The 22727-nt window shown below is 46.3% G+C and overlaps 1 long non-coding RNA gene across 1 annotated transcript in view; it reads right to left on the reverse strand.

Annotated features, from left to right (window-relative positions):
* Window positions 1-6878, reverse strand: part of LOC122936317 — a 32402-nt gene extending 25524 nt beyond the window's left edge. Inside the window, exons 1-2 of the long non-coding RNA XR_006388910.1 lie at window positions 6817-6878; window positions 4267-4583 (exon numbers count right to left, since the gene is read on the reverse strand). This is a non-coding gene — a long non-coding RNA (uncharacterized LOC122936317). The remainder of the gene's footprint in view (window positions 1-4266; window positions 4584-6816) is intronic.
* Between the last annotated feature and the right edge of the window lie 15849 nt (window positions 6879-22727).

Below are 22727 nucleotides of genomic sequence, written 5' to 3' on the forward strand. Positions count from 1 at the left end.
CCATGCTGGGTATAATGACCTCTGACCCCATGCTGGGTATAATTACCAGATGTTGATTCAGTTACATACTTATTCCCAGAGAATTCTACAGTCACTCAGAATTGAGAAAGCTCGTTGTAAGAACGAGTGAAACGTTTTCAAGAAATCTACAGTACGTTCAGTTGCATTGATTTATTCTTTACAGAAATACCATGACCTGGATAAATGAGAACCTTCACAGACTCTGGTGCTAATACTACGCTTATTTTGTAAAATTGAGATTCTTGGCAAATACATTTTGTACAAAATTATTTGGGCCCGTCTGCCACACGTCAAGGTGATCTGTGTAAGACGGGAACCTAATTGGGATGTTCTGACTGACCCTCTTTTTCTTTTCAGTTTGTACTGGAATTGTGGCTGACTCCATTTAGTATTGCACCCCTGACCAGCCTGTCTGCCCCATAGGCTGATTTTAATTAGTGTAAGTATTAAGCTGTAGCCTGCTCTCCCTGCACTCACTGGAAGCCTTTTGACACCAGGAGAGGCCATTTTGGCACCAAAAATGCTAAAAAGCAGAGTGGACCCAGCATGAATGTGGAACCTGCACTCCCTGAATTTTATGGTGGTCGTTATGGCACATAACAGGTAGCATTTAGTGTTAGGTTCCCATCTTACAGAGATCACCTTGAAGTGTGGCAGAAGGACCCAAATAATTTTGTACAAAAATGTATTTGCCAAGAATCTCAATTTTACTAAAAAAGTGTAGCATTAGCACCAGAATATTTTCTATTACTATGGCATTATTGTACTTTATTTGGTTTGTAGAGTGCTGTTGCATTGTTTTGTTTTTCTTTGGGAAGGATAGACAACTCCCTTCGGCTGAGGTGGTGGAGCCTTGACTGCATGAAATCGGGTGAGTGCCACTGGGTGATGCAGCAGTTAATGCGATAGGCTGGACAACCCCATCAGAGCCACGGGTCTCCCAGGCCACTTTATGGTGATGCTGCATGTGTTGACACAGGGCTGTGGTGCCAACATTGGCACCCTGGCCACGCTTCATCTTCTGCCCACAAATTCAGCAAATGGCCATGTTCACCTCCTCCGGTGGCTTAACAAAAAACTGCCAGACTACTGAGTATGGCATTTTTCCCCCAACACTCTGCGCTGACTGCCTGCTACCGCTGCCTCCGTGAACCCCTGCACCGCTACTTTCCGGGCAGGTTGGCTCCTGCAAAGCAGGTGGTCTACCCCGGGCACGTTTGGCTTCCGACCTCCCATTGCTGCCACCCTGCTGACTCACGGCCACGCTGCCACCTTGCTGGCTCATCCGCTGCCACCCTCTTCTCTTGATGATGATGAAGCCCCTTCTTCACCTGGCTCACAAGTGCGATCGGCTACATCATCCGCTACTGTCTGCACATCATTGATGTCCCCCCTCAATTGTCTCAGTGCCAGGAGCCTGACTGCTCGCAAAACACCTGCTCCTACGTGACTCATCATTACTACTTGCCCGCCTACCGGAGGAAGCGGTGAATCTTCTGCAGATCTTGGCTCAGCAGTAGCTCCTGACTGTCCTCTAGTAGCTTGTCCTCGCTGAAAAGTGGAGCCGAGCCTATGGCATATAATACTTTTCGAGCTGAGGGAACAGAAAATGCTCCCAGGCCATGCCAATTAAGCGTCGTGTCAGAGGAACCCACCGACTCTTGGCTGGGGGTGTCTGATGTCGCAATGAAGTCGAAGACAAAGTCAACCATTCAAGCACCGCTGGGTTGTTGGTCAAGACGTGACCACTAGATGACACTGGGAGCTCAGGACTGTCGCTGCGACTCCTGCTGCCACCCGCCCTCCTTCTGCTGGTACTTCTGCCTGCAACAGAAACATTTTAGCCACTGCCGTTCCCTTTAAAGGGCCTGTCACTTGTCTGCCTGACATACTGTATAATAAAAGATTTAAATTAAAATAATGCACCCCAAAAAAGGCTATAGTAAAATGTTACTTCACCGCAGAACAACAATTAGGACGTATTCTTTATCCTATTAATACACCCCCCAAAAAAAGTATAATCACGATTCGCTGCAGAACGGCTAATAGGATGTACGTATATTTCCTATTAATACACCCGTAAATGGATGTAGTACAATGTAATTTCACTGCAGAACGGCAATTTAGACGTATTATTTTTCCTATTAATACACCCCCAAAAAAAGTATAACAATCACGATTCAATGCAGAACAGCTAATAGGACATCCGTATATTTCCTATTAATACACCCCTTAAATGGCTGTATCACACAGCCATTATTGCACCACAATAACAAGCAAGGTTTGCTGGAATTACTGAGCTATCATTTAGTTCAATTTGGATCCCCAGTTAGTGCAGCAAGGTGTAATAGGTGTAATCGCTCCTATTACCCAGGCTGTACACTCCCCTATTGGACCCTGTTCTCCTTTTATAGTGTAGAAGATTATGCCCCCCCCCCCCTATGCTTTCCCTATACCTTGAAAGATCTTTCCCTGATCTTCTAAATTGTTTTTTCAGCACAATAAAGTCTTTCCTAGCACTGTCCCTAGTGCCCGTTACATCTCTCCCTGCACTAAGTACACTGGAAAATGTCAAAATCCAAGATGGCTGAGACAATTTATAGGGCTATGACATCACATGGGCTGGTTGGCTGCTGATTGGCTGCATGCAGGGAATTGTGGGTGAGCCCTCATTCCCAGAGTTCTTTGCTCCATGTCCTAACATGTGCAGCAGCCATTTTAGGAAAAAATGTCATTCGTTACCACGAAGCGTGAGGAACTTCAGCTTCGGCGCCAATCGAATTTTTCCTGAAATTCGGATCGAATTCCACTTAGGCAACTTCGATTTGCTAATCTCTAATCAGAGCCTTCAAACATTTACATAGTAAAACATAAGAACATGACTTGCAAGGATTAGAGCCGCATCTGAAAATGCCAGTGTGGTGTAACCAGGTCTTATTGCTGTTGGAGGATACAAAAAATCTTGGGGACAAAATATTTCCTAATGTACCTAGTGTCCTGGACACCACGCAGCATCCATTGGTTCGGCTTCCACCTTCTCATCCTCCAATATAAGTAATATTTATAAACAGTTTGTTTATATGCAGTGAATTGCCTGTTGTAAGGAGGAACTAAATTAGGTATTTGCCTATCATTTAGTTTTTTTTGTCGTGTTTTTTCTCCCTAATAGTTCTAAATAGAAAATACTGTCTGGATTTGTTTGAGCTATTTTTAAGGCCTCTTTCACACGACTTTTTTTTTACGGTCCGAATATGGAACCATTAATTTCAATGGTTCCGCCAAAAAAATGTTTCAGTATTTCAGTTTTTCCGTTCCGTTGAAAGATAGAACATGTCCTATTATTGCCCACAAATCACATTCTGTGGCTCCATTCAAGTCAATGGGTCCGCAAAAAAAAAAAAAAACGGAACACATACGGAAATGCATCTGTATTTCTTGCGTATCCGTTCCGTTTTTGTGGAATCATCTATGGAAAATTTTATGCCCAGCCCAATTTTTTCTATGTAATTACTGTATACTGTATATGCCATATGGAAAAAAACGGAATGGAAAAGAAACGTAAACACAACAGAAACAAAAAAAACGTATCCATGAAAAACGGAACGCAAAACACTGAAAAAGCCATACGGTCGTGTGAAAGAGGCCTAAGGCTGAGTTCACACGAGCGTGACAGATTTGGTCCGGATGCGTTCAGGGTGCGTTCAGTTAAACTCGCACCATTTTGCAAGCAAGTTCAGTCAGTTTTGGCTGCAATTGCGTTTAGTTGTTCAGTTTTTTCCGCGCGGATGCAATGCGTTTTGATGCATTTTTCACGCGCGTGATAAAAAACTGAATGTTTACAAACAACATCTCCTAGCAACCATCAGTGAAAAACGCATTGCATCCGCACTTGCTTGCAGATGCAATGCGTTATTAACGCAGCCCCATTCACTTCTATGGAGCCAGGGCTGCGTTAAAAACGCAGAATATAGAACATGCTGCGATTTTAAAGCATTGCAGAAGTGATGCATGAAAAAAAATGCTCATGTGCACAGCCCCATTGAAATGAATGGGTCAGGATTCAGTGCAGGTGCAATGCGTTCACCTACTGCATTGCACCCGCGCGGAAATCTCGCCCGTGTGAACTCAGCCTAAAGCTGTATTGAGCATCCATTCCAGATAGCCTCCCCGTATTAAGCAAACTTGTATCTCCTCAGCTGCCTTAAATAAAATCACTATCTAATGCTAGTTTCACACAAGTGTTACCTCTGGAGGCTGTTCCAGCAGAGGACAGCCTGCTGGAGCTCTCTGGATCATCATAGAGTTAGCGCAATGCCTATTGCGTGCAGCGTTTTTTGTCCGTCTGAATCTCGGCAGCTCTGACAGCCTGTTTCGGTGGAGACCTGTTACACAGTTGTGAAAGAATCCTAACCTGCAGTTTCTGGGTGCCTTAATCCTCTTACCCATTGGCACAGCTTTGATAGTGTGAACAGAGTGGTGACTTTGGGCATGCAGAATTGTATTGCCTGCTGTTTCTTTGCAGTATGTAGAAGTCTCAAATAATGACCAGGAACACCCAACAACTGTAGATAAAAAAAATGAACCAAATTCTGATTGCAATGATAAGTAAAATGTAAATTAAAAGGATTATTGTTCATGTACTGAGCAAATTCTGGTATGGCAGACACATTACGTGTTGGCTGACCTATTCTCTTTGTCTCTTTCTAAAATTCGCTCATCTCTAGTTACAATACATTTTTACAGTTTACAAATGTGTATGTTTGACGTACAGCAAAAATGAGATGTGAACAGCCCTATTACAGAAATTCGATCCGTTCCAAAAACTGATGCAAGGTTTGCCTCTTTCACACGGGCTTGCGGGAAAATGTGGGGTGCGTTGCGGGAACACGGATCATTTTTCCGCACGAGTGCAAAATATTGTAATGCGTTTTGCACTCGCGTGAGAAAAATCGCGCATGTTTGTTACCCAAACCCGAACTTCTTCACTGAAGTTCGGGCTTGGGATCGGTGTTCTGTAGATTGTATTATTTTCCCTTATAACATGGTTATAAGGGAAAATAATAATGATCGGGTCTCCATCCCGATCATCTCCAAGCAACCGTGCGTGAAAATCGCACCACATCCGCACTTGCTTGCGATTTTCACACAACCCCATTCATTTCTATGGGGCCTGCGTTACGTGAAAAACGCACAAAATAGAGTATGCTGCGATTTTCACGCAACGCATAAGTGATGCGTGAAAATCACCGCTCATGTGAACAGCCCCATAGAAATGAATGGGTCGGGATTCAGTGCGGGTGCAAGGCGTTAAACTCACGCATCGCATCCGCGCGGAATACTCGCCCGTGTGAAAGGGGCCTTACAAAAACTGATCTAGAGTTACCATTTTGACCTGGAAACATGACAAGTGACCTGTGATTAGCTGAATTTTTGGACAAGGGGTATATCATTGGAAGGACGTTTCTTCATAGTTTAAAAAAAAACAAAAAACGGATTGATAAAACTGATGCTGTTATATGCAATTAATTTAACAGATCCTATTACTTTCAAATGATTTTGTTTGCAGTATTAAAATTGAAAGTACCACATCAGTTTTTTTACTGGATAGAAAAGTGCAGACATCTGCACTTTCACATCTGGTAAAAATGCAGACAGGAATGCAAAATTGATAAAACGGATGCACTTTTGGTATCTGTTTTTTCCATAGAAGCCTATGTTTGAGTTAGGCCTCTTGCACACGACCGTATGGATTTTTCAGTATTTTTTCTATGTTATTACTGTATACTGTATATACCATATAGAAAAACCGAATGGAGAAACGGAACGGAACCGGAAACGCTACTGAAAAAAAAAAATGAAAAACTGATCCGGGAAAAACGGCCCGCAAAACACTGAAAAAGACATACGGTCGTGTGAACGAGCCCTTACTTTAAGACAGATTTTTACGCTAGAATTTTGTGGCGGTCTGCTCCCTTTCATGCAAAGTCATGTTCATTTTTGTTACAATACAGCACACCTTTTTATCCCCATAGACTTCTCTTTCAGACAAAATAATGCCTGAAAAAATAAATGTATGAATTCTTTCACACAATTTTTGTGGCAGTTGTTTGGGCTGGTAAAGAATTCTATGAAATTTTGAAGGTTTTTTTTGTACATTTTAATGTGTTTTTTCTTATGCTGTAGAAGAATACTGGAAACCACCCGGGAAAAATGCCATGAGCTCAGGAAAAACATTAAGGAAACCTGCAAGGGTCTTTGCAATTTTTTATTTTGTGCCATTTTTTGTGCCATTTTTTCTGAAAAAAAACTAACAAACTTGCCATTGATCCCAAAACTGCTAGAAAAATAGCAAAAACAAAACCCAGTGTATGTAGGCTTTACAGTTTTATACTATAGACTATAAACTAACAGCTGGCTGAAGCATTTTTAAAGGTAATCTGTCAATAGTAATTGGCCTATATAAGTAATGCTGTGGTGCTGTTGTGCACTTAGACATGGTTTAAAACATACCTTTGGTATTCTTTTGTGCATTTGCCATCACCAGAAAAGAAAGTTTGTTCTATATGCAAATAAGGCACAAATGGGGTCATTTATTAAACTGGTGTAAAGTAGAACTGGCTTAGTTGCCCATAATAACATAACAAAAACAAAGACAGGTGCACTATGCGGTCTTACTAAACCTCGTACTGCTGTAAAATTGAGAATTAGCCAACATATCCTGCTTGGGGGACATGTCTGAGCCCGAGCACTGCGCCAAGGTTTCTCAAGTAGCTCGGGAACTAATGTTAAACCTACCTGGGCCGTATGGGCAATACCAGGAGCCAGTGGGCGAATTACAGGTGCGCAAGGTCCGACTCAAAGCAATCTCCCAGTAACCTCCAGCATGTGACCATGCATACAATGGGAGGAGGCAGAGAGCTCTTGAGAAAACCTTGGCGCGGTGCTCAGGCTCAGACATGTCCTCCAAGCAGGATATGTTGGCTAATTCTCAATTTTACAGTAGTACAAGGGTTAGTAAGACCGCAGAGTGCACCTGTCTTTGTTTTTGTTATGTTATTTTGACTGCTTATCACATCCACACAATTGCTGTCCTGTGTAAGATGTCCATTGTGGTACTTGTGGTCCGCTGCAGGCATCCTCCATTGTATGTATTTTTGCTGGGGATTGCCATTAGCAACGGGCCACAAGTGCAGGATCTGCCCTCCCAGTATAGATGCACCACTGCATATGGGGTTGAGCACTTCCTGCTTTTTAATACCACGCCAATTTGTAGTTTGTATTAGTTGCCCATAGCAGCCAATCAGATTCCACCTTTCATTTTCCAAAGAAGCTGTCAAAAATGAAAAATGGAATCTGATTGATAGCCATGAGCAACTAAGGCTACTTTCACACTAGCGTTCGGGGCTCCGCTTGTGAGTTCTATTTTAAGGCTCTCACAAGCGGCCCCGAACAGATCCGTACAGCCCTAATGCATTCCGAGTGGATGCGGATCCGCTCAGAATGCATCAGTCTGGCACCAGTGTCCGCCTGGCCGTGCGGAGGCAAACGGATCCGTCCAGACTTAGGCTTCGTTCACACCAGCGTTCAGCCTTTCCGTTCTCCTGCTCCGTTATAGGAGCAGGAGAACAGAAAGGATGGATTGGGCACATAACTGAGGCGAACCCAGCCTACGGACCCCATAGACTATAATGGGGTCCGTTAGGTTTAGGCTCAGAAGATGATTTTGGAGTGGAGACGAAAGTACTGCATGCACAACTTTTGTCTCCGCTCCAAAATCATCTTCTGAGCGTAAACCTAATGGACCCCATTATAGTCTATGGGGTCCGTAGGCTGCGTTCGCCTCAGTTATGTGCCCAATCCGTCCTTTCCGTTCTCCTGCTCCTATAACTGAGAAGGAGAACGGAAAAGCTGAACGCTGATGTGAACTCAGACTTACACTGTAAGTCAATGGGGATGGATCCGTTTGAAGTTGACACAATATGGCTCAATTTTCAAACGGATCCGTCCCCCATTGACTTTCAATATTATTATTTTTTTGTTCATGGTAATGCAAACGGATCTAAGCGTTTGCATTATAGGTGCGGATCTGTCTGTGCAGATACCAGACGGATCCGCACCTAAACGCAGGTGTGAAAGTAGCCCAAGCCAGTTCTACTTTACACCAGTTTGATAAATGACCCCAAAAGTGCTCAGCATGGTGTTTCCAAAACTTCCAAAGAGCCATAGCTGCATGTTGAATAAGCTAAAACACGCCTTTTCAGAGAGCCCAGTAAATCCCCCTGTGCTCCTACAATGTCACCAATGCCCCCCTCTCTGCCTGTGAGGTCCCATTTCTGCTCTCTGTCTGGACCTGTGCACCACAGTACATGGTAAGGGCATCAGCCTTAACTGCACATGCTGCTCATGCGCAGTGCCGCTGGCCTCGTCACTGTGGGAGCCATGTAGTCTCACAGTGATGGCGCCAGCAAATAAAAGAAGCAAATTAAGCACAAAAATAATAGGGGTAAAGCAAGTTCTCTTAGCAGTCAGAATGAGCAACTAGGAACTAGTTATTCACTTTCTAAAAAGGGAATATCTTCACAAAGCTTTTCTTAGCCCATGGCAATGTAAAGCATTGGCTTGTACTGTTAGAGCACTTTATAGCTCACACGGTAATGGAGGGCATTCACTGGCACTGGTAGGGGCATTGTGGCTCACATTGTAATGGAGGGCATTGAATGGCATTGTTAGGAGTAAATTATAGCTCACACTATAATGCAAGGCATTGTCTGACACTGTTGGAGGGGGGCATTATGACTCACACTGTAGTTGAGGCCATTGGCTAGCACTGTTTAGGGGCATTGTGGCTCACACTGTAATTGAGGGCATTAGCTGGCACAGTTGGGTATATTGTGGCTGACAACTCATCATGACAAATGCCTGATCAGTCAAAAAAAAATGCATTGAAATGCCAAATCTGTCTTTCCGGTGTCATCTGGCAAAACGGATCCGGCATTTATTTTTTTCACCTTTTTTTCGATCTGTGCATGGATCCGGCATTCCGGTATTTTAGATGCCGGAGCTGGCACTAATACATTCCTATGGAAAAAAATGGCTGGATCTGGCATTCAGACAAGTCCAGTTTTTTGGGGCCAGAGATAAAACCGTAGCATGCTGCTGTTTTATCTTTTGCCTGATCAGTCAAAATGACTGAACGGAAGACATCCTGATGCATCCTAAACGGATTGCTCTCTATTCAGAATGCATGGGGATATACCTGATCAGTTCTTTTCCGGCATTGACCCCTTTTGACGGAACTCAGTGCAGGAAAAGAAAAACGCTAGTGTGAAAGTACCCTTAGTCTGGGTTCACATCATGTTTTTCCCATCCGCTTAACGTATACAAAAAACGTTACGTTAAACGGATGCCTCAGACTGATGCCAAACAGTGGAATCCATTCACCATAGAGTTCCATTGTAAAAAAATATAATATTTTTTTTTTCTACCAGACTGTGCAGGATACAAGAACGTGGTGTGCTGCGTTTGTATCCTTTTTTTTATTTAACGTATACGTCAAATGGAAGCATAAAACGTGATGTGAACCCAGCTTTATGCTGATTGGCTGAAGAAGACCACCTGAGGCAAGTGCTGATTGGCTGTTTTCTGTCAGTCAATAGCGCCTATGCTGCCTGCAAGAGACTGCCACCACTTCTTGGACGATCACTTTTTGGGACTGCATTCAACTTGTGTCTTTTCACATTGCATCCTGTATGAATCGCAAGTCGGGGGATTACTCTATTGAGTGATACTTTGACTTTTTTGAGAGGCATATTTATTAGTTATGTTCTCTTTTAAAGAATAAACAAGAATCCACATGTAAGATACGTATGTGACCAGAAAAATCTTGATTAGTGAAACAGTTTTCTTCCTTGTGTTTAGCAATCATTACAGAAATGTATGACTTCACACAGAGTTCTCTTTGTTTCAGTGTTTTTTTACTCCACCCAACAAAGTAGGGAGTGATATAATCTCATTTGTTCCAAATATGATTCACTCTTATTGATTCACCTGAGATCGATCCTAAGTATCCCCTGGCTTTCTTGTAGTTTAGTATTAAAAAAGATACCTTATATTATATACCCCCCTTATATTGTTCAGCTGCGTTATAATTCACTGTTAAGAAATGTTACAGTGCTTTTCAATTTAATTATCCTGTATTGTATAAAACTGTATTGATTGTATTCTCAACTGTACCACAGTCCGGGCACCTCCTGGCACATAGAATAGGAGGTGATGGACCATTGTTTCATTGGTGTCACCATTTCTGTGTTGCCTGATGACATCAGGAATGCTTCACTTGGATGATCAATCACAGGAGGAGGTTTATTTACCGGCCTGTGAATACCATCTATTCAAAAATAGGACATGTCCTTTTTTTGTCCATTGTGACGGACAGACGGATCCCATTGGAATCAATAGGCCCATTTTTAATGGACGTTGAGACAGAAGTGCACTCGTCTAACGGCCGTTAAAAACGGTTACGCTATGTAAGATAATTATATATATATATATATATATATATATACTTACAGTACAGACCAAAAGTTTGGACACACCTTCTCATTCAAAGAGTTTTCTTTATTTTCATGACTATGAAAATTGTAGATTCACACTGAAGGCATCAATACTATGAATTAACACATGTGGAATTATATACATAACAAAAAAGTGTGAAACAACTGAAAATATGTCATATTCTAGGTTCTTCAAAGTAGCCACCTTTTGCTTTGATTACTGCTTTGCACACTCTTGGCATTCTCTTGATGAGCTTCAAGAGGTAGTCACCTGAAATGGTTTTCACTTCACAGGTGTGCCCTGTCAGGTTTAATAAGTGGGATTTCTTGCCTTATAAATGGGGTTGGGACCATCAGTTGCGTTGTGGAGAAGTCAGGTGGATACACAGCTGATAGTCCTACTGAATAGACTGTTAAATTTGTATTATGGCAAGAAAAAAGCAGCAAAGAAAAACAAGTGGCCATCATTACTTTAAGAAATGAAGGTCAGTCAGTCCAAAAAATTGGGAAAACTTTGAAAGTGTCCCCAAGTGCAGTCACAAAAACTATCAAGCGCTACAAAGAAACTGGCTTACATGCGGACCGCCCCAGGAAAGGAAGACCAAGAGTCACCTCTGCTGCGGAGGATAAGTTCATCCGAGTCACCAGCCTCAGAAATCGCAGATTAACAGCAGCTCAGATTAGAGACCAGGTCATTGCCACACAGAGTTCTAGCAGCAGACACATCTCTAGAACAACTGTTAAGAGGAGACTGTGTGAATCAGGCCTTCATGGTAGAATATCTGCTAGGAAACCACTGCTAAGGACAGGCAACAAGCAGAAGAGACTTGTTTGGGCTAAAGAACACAAGGAATGGACATTAGACCAGTGGAAATCTGTGCTTTGGTCTGATGAGTCCAAATTTGAGATCTTTGGTTCCAACCACCGTGTCTTTGTGCGACGCAGAAAAGGTGAACGGATGGACTCTACCTGCCTGGTTCCCACCGTGAAGCATGGAGAAGGAGGTGTGATGGTGTGATGGTGTGGGGGTGCTTTGCTGGTGACACTGTTGGAGATTTATTCAAAATTGAAGGCATACTGAACCAGCATGGCTACCACAGCATCTTGCAGCGGCATGCTATTCCATCCGGTTTGCGTTTAGTTGGACCATCATTTATTTTTCAACAGGACAATAACCCCAAACACACCTCCAGGCTGTGTAAGGGCTATTTGTACATGAAGGAGAGTGATGGGGTGCTGCGCCAGATGACCTGGCCTCCACAGTCACTGGACCTGAACCCAATCATGATGGTTTGGGGTGAGCTGGACCGCAGAGTGAAGGCAAAAGGGCCAACAAGTGCTAAGCATCTCTGGGAACTCCTTCATGACTGTTGGAAGACCATGTCAGGTGACTACCTCTTGAAGCTCATCAAGAGAATGCCAAGAGTGTGCAAAGCAGTAATCAAAGCAAAAGGTGGCTACTTTGAAGAACCTAGAATATGACATATTTTCAGTTGTTTCACACTTTTTTGTTATGTATATAATTCCACATGTGTTAATTCATAGTTTTGATGCCCTTGAATCTACAGTTTTCATAGTCATGAAAATAAAGAAAACTCTTTGAATGAGAAGGTGTGTCCAAACTTTTGGTCTGTACTGTATATGCTGTAAGGGGTTACACTCTCAGGCAGGGCAGCGGTGACAGATTCTCTTGCAGACCACAGGGTTAAAGTCCAAACGTTGCTTTATTTATAACACTCTGGCAATACAGGCACCCCAGTTATAATTCACTGGGTAAGGTGAAGGTCCAGCACCACAAAACATAAACCAAACCAAAATAAAACACCTGCCCGTCTGGGCTCTGGCTAATACAGTGAAGATCCTAACTTACCTATTAAACACATGTCACACAGAGAATTCGGCTTCTCTAGCCATTGGGGCAGCCAGCTTCCCAGACTTTCTCCAGGCATCACTCTCCCCAGAATGACAGCCTGGACTGTGCTTTATTTCCCCTTGACGATCCCAGCTGGCTTCAGCTGGGGATCCCTCAGGCTAGGGGAAAACCTGTCCCGGAATGGGGTGGACTGATCCTACCTTCTCCCAGTCCAATAAAATCCAGCCCATAACTAAATGATTTTCCTATTTCATGACGTAAAGTCATAGTTTTATTAAAGACACGGAGGCGAGTATTGCTATCTCCTTCTTTACTTAACCACCAATAGCAGCAAAGAGCACAAAAATTTACATACAAGGAACCATAGCAACCAAGGTCCCTCCCCACTGGCCCCTATAATAGGCCGCTCTTCCTCTGTAACTTCCTCTTTCTTTGACACTCTGGTGCTGACATCCCGAACATCCCAACGATAACTCCAAACTTTAACTGGAACGGAAAGTCCAACGCCCATGAAGCGCAATCAACAAGCCAACCTGGCTAAACTGTAGAACACATCCACCGGTAACACGGCATCTTGACACGTAACGACTTCATCCTGGAAAATAAAACAGACCATAGGCCTAGGTGAAACAACATATCAGGACAGAACGTCCGGACGCCATTTACGCCACTGAGTCAACAGGCGACCAAGTACAGAGAACAATAAGAATTGTAATAAATAACATGCTATACAATGGCAATGACAGAAACATTAGGACAATAAAAAAACCTAAGTAAAACAATGTAAAGGACAATAAAACCTAGAGGCAATGATACATGACTCCCGTAATCAAAACCCCAAGGGAGGGAATAGGGTGTGCAATACTCGTCTCCGTGTCTTTAATAAAACTATGACTTTACGTCATGAAATAGGAAAATCATTTAGTTTTACAGCAAGACACGGAGGCTTCGTATTGCAAGTTCAAAGCCTGTCTATGATTGAAGAAAACAAATTAGGTGGAGGACGAAAATAGAACTCCCTGAACGTGGTAACATTGGACCAATCAGCCAGACGCATAACATCCTCCAATCTGGCCCCCGAAACTGCCAAGGCGGTGGCAGAGGCCCCACGCGCAGAATGGGCCGTGAAGACAGAAACGTCAACACCCGCCAACGACATAACCCATTTAAGCCAACGTGCTAGCGTAGGGCTAGAAACCGGTCCAAACGGATGACGTACAGAAATGAACAACTGAGAACTGGTCGGAGACCGATGTGCCAGAGTCCTGGACTCATATTCCTTAAGGCACAACACTGGGCATAAGACCGGAGAGGAAGGGAAACTGGGATAGGATACAAAACGGATGCTTGTCTTGTTGCGACGCGAGATGTTAAAGGTAACCCCCTCCGGGGTAAAGGAACGTGCATCATGATCAAGCGCCCTCACATCCGAGACCCTCTTGCATGAAATGAGGCAAAACAACGCCAACAGTTTCGCTGACAATTGCCTAAGTGTGAGATCAGAATTCCCGGGCCAAGAGGCCAAGAAGGTAAGAACCAGGGAAACGTCCCACGTAGTAGAAAAACGAGGCCGCGGGGGACGAGACAAGCGAGCCCCCCGCAAGAGGCGGGACACCGAAGGGTGTTGGCCAGTCGCGACGCCCTCAAAGCCCGCGTAGGTAGAGGAAATAGCGGACCTGAAAAGGTTAATGGTCCGATATGCCTTACCCGCCTCAAAAAGAGAGGTGAGAAAATCTAGCAAGTGGCCTACAGGAGCCGAAACGGGATCCAAGTCCCGTTCCACGCACCAGTTAGCCCAAGTTCTCCAGGCCGCCCGATACGACTTCCTGGTGCCGGGAGCCCATGCACTGTCCAATAGCTGTCGAGTTGCTGCCGAAACTCCCTCGAACGATCCAGGTGTCCTGAGATCCGGCATGCCAGCAGCCGCAGGGATCCGTCCAGTAGAAGGGGGTGTTGTAGACCCAGAGGGTTGCGGAGGAGATCCGACCGGGTCGGGAGAAGAACAGGGATCTCCACCAGAATCCTCAGCAGCGAGGGGAACCAGACCTGAGACCCCCAGAATGGGACCACCAGAACCAGGTCCGCCTGATGACGAATCACCTGCAAGAGTGTCCTCGGGATCATCGAGAAAGGAGGAAACGCGTACAGGCGGGACACCAACCAATCCTGAAGAAACGCATCCACTGCTAAAGCCTCCGGATCCGGACGCCAGCTGAAAAACCGGGTGAGCTGTCTGTTCAGACGTGATGCGAATAGATCGATGGACATCGGACCCCACAATTCCGAAATTGCTGAGAAGACCCGAGGGTCCAACTGCCAATCGCTGCCATCCGACAGGTAGCGCGAATTCCAATCCGCCTGGACGTTGTTCAGCCCCGGCAAATACTCCGCCTGCACCATGATGTCCCTGGCCAAGCAAAAGGACCAAAAATCCTTGGCCAAACGAGCTAAAGTAGCCGAGCGGGTACCTCCCAACCGGTTGACATACTGGACTGCCGATATATTGTCCATCCGTAGCTTGATGCACGCGTTGGCGATCCCGTTGGAGAAACTCCTGACCGCAAAGGATCCCGCAAGGAGCTCCAACGCATTGATGTGTAAGAGGGACTCCTCCGCCGACCAGGGGCCCCCCGTGGAAACGCCATTGCAATGGGCACCCCAACCCTGGAGGCTCGCATCTGATTCTATTGTCAGCTCCGGCAAGAAACCGAAGATCGCTCTGCCGTTCCACGCCTCCAGATTGGCAATCCACCAACGCAACTCCTCCCGGGCCTCCGCGTCCAGAAGCACCGCGTCCGCAAAAGAAGCTCCGGTCCGAAGATGGGCGATCTTCAGTCGTTGGAGCGCCCGGTAATGTAACGGAGCCGGAAACACCGCCTGAATGGACGAGGCCAAAAGCCCAATGATGCGGGCCAGGTGGCGTAATGAGAGATGGGGCAAGCGGAGCGCATGCCTCAATTCCCTGCGGATCGTCCGCAACTTCGCCGTCGGCAGACTGAGGGACTCCGAGAGCGAGTCCACCGTGAATCCCAGGAACTCTATCCTCTGAGCCGGGATGAGGCAGGACTTTTCTACATTGAGGAGGAATCCGAGATCCAACAGCAAATCTGACGTCCACTGGAGATGTTCCAGTAACCCCACCCTGGATTCGTGCATCAGAAGGATGTCGTCCAGGTAAATGATGAGGCGGACGCCCCGAGTCCTCAACCAGGACACGACCGGACGCAGCAACTTGGTGAAGCACCAAGGAGCTGACGACAGACCGAATGGCAGACAAGTGAACCTCCAGACCTCTCCATTCCACTTGAACTGGAGCAAGTCCCTGGAACAATTGGCCACTGGGACCGTCAGGTAAGCATCCTTCAGGTCGAGTTTTACCATCCAGTCCCCAGGCACTAGTAAGTCCCGTAGGAGATGGATCCCCTCCATCTTGAAATGACGGTAGCGAACCACCGCATTCAGCGCGCGAAGATTGATGACTGGCCTCATCTGCCCGCCTTTCTTTTGAACGAGGAATATATTGCTGATCACAGCCCCCTGCGCCGGGGACGCTCTTTCGATAGCCCACTTTTGTCTGAGGGAGCGTAGCTCCGCGTCCACCAGGGCGCAATCCGTGCGCGACAGGGGGATTAGCGGGGGGGGGGAGGGAACAAGGTAGGGAGAGCCCGTGAGTTCTATGCGAAATCCCCTGACCGTGGTCAGCACCCACGGATCTGAGGTGATGAGGCCCCAAACATGAAAAAAGAGCCGGAGTCGGCCCCCTACACAAGGTACCGTAGAATCCCCGATGCGGGGAAGACTTACCCAGGGGTCTGCGATGGCTTGGGTTGCCCCGGAAGGAGCGAGAACGCCACTGATGTCCTCTGGATGCGAAGAAGGGAGACGGATTACGTTGGTCCTGGAAAGGTGGTCTTTGTCCACCGGCACCTCTATTTGCTCCGCGGGCCTGGAAACTAGCACGGCCGGACAGGCGGCCCCTACCACTGCCGGCCTGATGAGAGACCCGTCCGTGAAACACCCTGCGCATCGAACTCTGGGCCTTGTCAAGCGCAGTAAAGGTGCCCACAAAACGGCCCATGTCCTTAATGAAGGACTCACCGAAAAGGAGGCCCTGGGCTACCTTTCCCGCCTCAGTGAGCGCCAAGTTAGCTAACTTAGGGTCTATCTTGAATAGGATAGACTTGCGCCTCTCAATCGCCACTGAAGTATTGGCGTTGCCGGTAAGGCAAATGGCCCTCTGGGCCCAGCCCCGTAACTCCTCGTGGTCTATTGGGGATCCCTCACTCCTGGCTGATTCGGCCATCTCCAAGATCTTGGTCAGTGGGCCGAGGACATCTAGAACCTTGTCCTGGCAGCTGCGAAGAGCTGAATCCAGACCCTTTTTTGAGTTCCAGCCAGTTTTGGCCAGAAACTGAGCCATCTTGGGATCCACTATTGGGGTCTCGCACACCTTATTAGGAACCAATGGCCTGGGACACTCAGCCCTGAGTTTGTTGCGTGATTCGCGGGAAAGCGAGTGACGCACCCAGTGCTCCAAATAAGCCCCTACATGAGGGGAGGGGAGCCATTCCGCCGAACGCGGGTGGTGCAAAGATTCGGGGTCAAACATAGGTTCTCCCGAATCATCCAGAACCGCCACAGATTGGGAAGCGGTACAAGGGGACACCACATCCCTGGCAGAGGAGGTAGCTGCAACGGCAGCCGAGGGGCCCTGAACTGGGGGGGTGACATCCTCCTCCGCCTCATAATCCATATCCGCAAATGCCTCCTCGTCTGAAGCTCTGTCAGAGCCAGACAATTCCGGAGATTGCGCTCTTGCGCTTTTCCATGTCCGCGCCCGTTCTGCCCGGCGGGAAAGGGCCCTCTTCCGTGGTCTAAGCACGGTCTCTGGGGTGGCAATATGCGCACCAGTCAAAACCTCCTCTGCAATAGGAGAGTCATTTGAGGTAGGCTGCGGAGTGGCAATGGGGTCCTGCAAAGGTACATTGGAAGGTGGGACGGATAGGGCCTGGGTAATGGTCTGAGAAAGGATGGATGACATGGAGCCCATGGCTGCCATGATCGCATCCGACACTGATCGCTGTAGAGCCAGCGCCTGAGCATCCACATGAGAGGGGCCGGATCTCTCAGGGGGGGAGGGGGGCCTGCCGGCAGACTGAGGGGAAGTAGGTACAGACATAACTGCAACTGGCCTGGCTAAAGTGCTACCCGGTGAAAGTAACTCACTGTCAAGAGCGGAGATGCCTGAGGAGAACGCTGGATGCTAGAAAGGCAGAGGGAGCAGCAGGAGCCGCCGACCGTGCTGTAAGTAGAAAGCGACTGCCGGAAGGAGCAGGAGACGCTGTAGCTCCGCCCCCAAAAGCCAGCGAATCGCGGCAGCCAATCGCAAGATGGCCGCCGAGATCTCGCGAGATCTCGCTGTCCCACCGCACAGCAAGCACCAGGAACGAAGCTGCCATCAACAGGGACGGAGGATCCGCCCACCAGATGCCGGGGACCTAAGCGATCAAAGGGTAGGACTCTCAAAGTGCCAAAAAACCACTGGCTAGGGCAGAGAACCCCCCCGGAGCTAAGGGTGAAGGGAAACTAAGGGGGGTGGGGGGGGACGCAGGAAACGGCAACCGAAACAACCCAGCGCGGTGATAAGCGCAATGCAAATAAAACAATGCAAATAAAACAATCCACCCCAGCAATAAGCCGAACGCATGAGGCAAAGGGGAGCGCTGCGAGCACGCAGGGTTAGTCACCCTGGGGTAAACAGCGCAAAGACACCAAATATCAATGACACAAGCATAAAAGAAGATGTACTTAACTTGGTGGCAGCAGCAAAGAAAGAGGAAGTTACAGAGCGGCCTATTATAGGGGCCAGTGGGGAGGGACCTTGGTTGCTATGGTTCCTTGTATGTAAATTTTTGTGCTCTTTGCTGCTATTGGTGGTTAAGTAAAGAAGGAGATAGCAATACGAAGCCTCCGTGTCTTGCTGTAAAACTTAACATAACCGTCTCAGCAACCTACACATTGCTAAGACCATTTTAATCTTCTGGATTTTATTTACCTCACCCAGTTGAGGAAGCTGGGTGGGATATACACCCCTTCCAGGAATTTACCATACACCTTTCTGTTCACCTTACCACAATACATATATATATATATCTATATATAAAATCACAAATATTGCAGCAGCACAGTCAGACGTTGTGCACTGGGTGCAATTCCTCACAGAGGCCGGCCCCTCCTCCAAGATATATACAGGACAAATGACGAGGCAGCACTTCCAGCTTTCAGTGATAGGGTGAAGACCCCAAAACAACTTTAATCCAGCAACGTTTCGGCCTACTCAATGAGGCCTTTATCAAGCTTCATAACAGTGCATATTAATAGGTATATATACCCACAGTTCATTACAAACCAATTACAATCAGTGATTACACATGTCATCAATCGGATCACATGATCACCCACTACATTGTCACGTGACATTTGTGCGTGGTAAACATTAATAAGTGATTCATACAAAAGTATAACAACTACAAATAGTGGTCATCCAAAAATACAATGAATATATGCATTAACAATTATAATATGTACGTCCATCTAACTACACAGAGTTTATGTCCCTTACGTCCATAACATCAGAACGTACATAAAGTGCAAATGTGCTCAGTGCATAAAGGGTTAAAAACTTTTATCCATGATGCAGCTGCATCGTATCTATACTTAAAAACAACCTGATGGAGCTCACCGTCCTTGTGCCCATAGTACCAGCCAGCATTGGCGTCCCCCAATCTGCATTGCGCATGCTCCGGGTCAGACGTCACTGGTCCCGCCCCCCGACGTCACCGCGCACCTGCGTGCCAGCTCTATGGACCGCAGCGTCATCCAATGGAGCGCATCGCAGGCGCAGCAGTGCAGAGGGGAGGAGGGCCAGGTCATGTGACACGGTACATGTCACGCAGCTACAAGGGGCGTGTTCAGTGTCCAAGGAGATGTGAGATACAAATCTCAATATGGGCGATTGCGGAGGTGCCAAAGTGAATGCTAATGCATATCAATGTATCTCACAATACATCAACCACCTCACTGTGTGGAGGGCGAACGGGGGGGGGAAGCTAGCAATCTGATTCGGCCATCTAGACCAGCAGGGATCGCCTCTTCCCCACTGAGCACATTTGCACTTTATGTACGTTCTGATGTTATGGACGTAAGGGACATAAACTCTGTGTAGTTAGATGGACGTACATATTATAATTGTTAATGCATATATTCATTGTATTTTTGGATGACCACTATTTGTAGTTGTTATACTTTTGTATGAATCACTTATTAATGTTTACCACGCACAAATGTCACGTGACAATGTAGTGGGTGATCATGTGATCCGATTGATGACATGTGTAATCACTGATTGTAATTGGTTTGTAATGAACTGTGGGTATATATACCTGTTAATATGCACTGTTATGTAGCTTGATAAAGGCCTCATTGAGTAGGCCGAAACGTTGCTGGATTAAAGTTGTTTTGGGGTCTTCACCCTATCACTGAAAGCTGGAAGTGCTGCCTCGTCATTTGTCCTGTATATATATATATATATATATATATGAAAAAAGTCCAGTGGGAGCACCACCAGAGTACGGGTGCAGAGTCCAACACAGGGCAGTGGCAAACCCCAAAATTGTATAAAGCGAAGAAGTAGGACTGCACTCCAAAATGTAGTAAAATAGCAGTGTTTTATTCACCCATGATATGGCAAGTCTTGCGACGTTTCGGCTCACAAGAGCCTTCCTCAAGCCTTGAGGAAGGCTCTTGTGAGCCGAAACGTCGCAAGACTTGCCATATCATGGGTGAATAAAACACTGCTATTTTACTACATTTTGGAGTGCAGTCCTACTTCTTCGCTTTATATATATATATATATATATATATATAATTCTGGGAGTATATAGGAAAAGACAAACCGCAGCACATCCAATTGGTGAAAATGTGTATCCTTTATTCACCCAAGTAGGTGGGTAAACAAAGGATGCACATTTTCACTGATTGGATGTGCTGTGGTTCGTCTTTTCCTATTTATTGTTAATGTTGGTATGCATCTGACTGCTGGCACTCCGTTTACTGCCTTACTACTGATGGTGCTGCTCTGATTTTATATATATATATATATATATATATATATACACACATACTCACCACGGGAAAGACTGGGAACACTTGCAGTGGAGGAAACAAGACCTGACACTTCCAGTATTATGACATACCATTACCATGCTGGGAGTGTCAGGTCCTGCTTCGTCCACTGCAGAAAAAGTGTTCCCATTCTTTCCTGTGCTGAGTATTCTTCTTTTTTTTTGTAAGTTGTTGGCTCTATTGTGGGTAAAGGAGTGGAATTGGGGTATCACGTCTGATATGGCAGGTAACAGTCGTGCGGAGCAGATTTGATGGAAGGAGAGTACCCTTTCACTAGGGAGGAGTGGTGACTCCTAACTCACCTAGCACTGGCACCTGGCTGCCCTAACGTCCCTCGAGGGGCTGCTAACCCGTACACCGATCACGTGCCTCGTCCCTGTCTTAACTTGAAATAAGCCCTAGGTAGTGAATAGAGCGGTAAGAGCACTAGTCCTCACCACTGACACCTAAGGTAACAACAGGGAAAGGACAAACAACATAAACACCACAAACAATTCCCAAAGGGTGACAACAAAAGGAGGGAACCAGAGATCCAACAACTCCACAGCAACTCCAACTCCACCAGAGGTCAGAATAGCCACCTCAATGCCACCTCAAACTCTAAATTGCCATAGACAATAATTGGTAATGGTGAGCTCAGTGGTCACTTCCCCACTCCCTGTGTGTGTGACAGAATAACAGGCCCAATTTTCCACTGTTACCATGAATCCTTTGGTTACCCTGACGGAGCATGTTTCTAATTTGACTCAGGAATTGGGGGAGAAACTCAGTTTACATGAGTCAGAACAGAGTGCCTCCAATCCGCATCCACGTAGCCCTCATATGGAGCCCCAGATTAAGCTTCCTGAACCATTGGAGAACTGTAAGCTTTATTTCAGGTTACGCCTCTTGTCATCCTGCTCTGAGAGTCAACGAGTAGGCATAGTTATCTCCCGACTACAGGGGGACCCCCAGGATTGGGCTTTTTCCTTGCCTTCCGATGCTAGTTGTCTCAGTTCCGTCGATGGGTTCTTTCAGGCTCTGGGGATTTTGTATGATGAACCTGACAGGGCCATGGTTCCTGAAACCGCTCTTAAAGCTTTGGTTCAGGGAGATCAACCTGCAGAAGAGTATTGCACCCAGTTCAGAAGATGGTGTGTCCCCTCTGGCTGAAATGAACCAGCCCTTAAAAACCAGTTCAGGTCAGGCTTGTCCGAGAATCTTAAAGACCTATTAGTAAACTATCAGCTGCCTGAGACATTGGAGGAGACTATGACACTCACTGTTCGACTTGACAGACGTGTTATGGAGAGATGGCAGGAACGTTTGCTTTTTCCCCAGGAGGTGGTCCAGCCAGAGGTCTGTCCTATGAGCAGAGCTGATATCTCTTCTCAGGAACCCATGCAGGTCAGGTTGACTCGTAGAGATCAGCGTCACCGACGTGGAGCTTGTTTCTATTGTGGAAACTCAGACTATTGGATTAACCAGTGCTCCAAGAAGCCTTCCTCCGTTAAATCAACCAAGACAGGGGAGCCTAAAAACCAGGTATTTCCAAACGTGGTCAAGAATAAGGTATTAGTACCTATTACTATCTCCATGGGTAATAACAAATGTTCTGGTAATGCTTTTATCGACTCTGGTTCTGCTGCCAACTTTATTGATCATAAATTTGCACTAGGGTTGGGCATTCCGATTTTGACACTACCCACTCCCATCCACATCATGGCTATTGATTCCACCCCCCTGGTAGGTGGTACCGTGAAGTATTTCACCTCTGAGATATCCTTGACTGTGGGGGTGTGTCACTCTGAAATATGCTCTCTGTTAGTTCTTGAAAACTTACCAGTAGAGGTGGTAATGGGGATGCCTTGGCTCCAGTTACATAATCCCATTATAGACTGGACCAAGGGAGAACTGGTGAAATGGGGGTTAAAATGCGACTCGTGCTTGTCTGTGGTGCAAGCTGGGATCTCAGCAGAATCCGATACATGGCCTCTAGTCATAAAGGAATATATGGATGTGTTCTTCTCATCTGACCCCGAGAGTCTACCACCCCATAGGTCTTACGATTGCGCCATTGAATTGGTAGAGGGTGCCAGGTTTCCCAAGGGAGGCAT

The sequence above is a fragment of the Bufo gargarizans genome, chromosome 4, assembly GCF_014858855.1.
Source record: "Bufo gargarizans isolate SCDJY-AF-19 chromosome 4, ASM1485885v1, whole genome shotgun sequence".
Classification (NCBI taxonomy): Eukaryota; Metazoa; Chordata; class Amphibia; order Anura; family Bufonidae; genus Bufo; species Bufo gargarizans.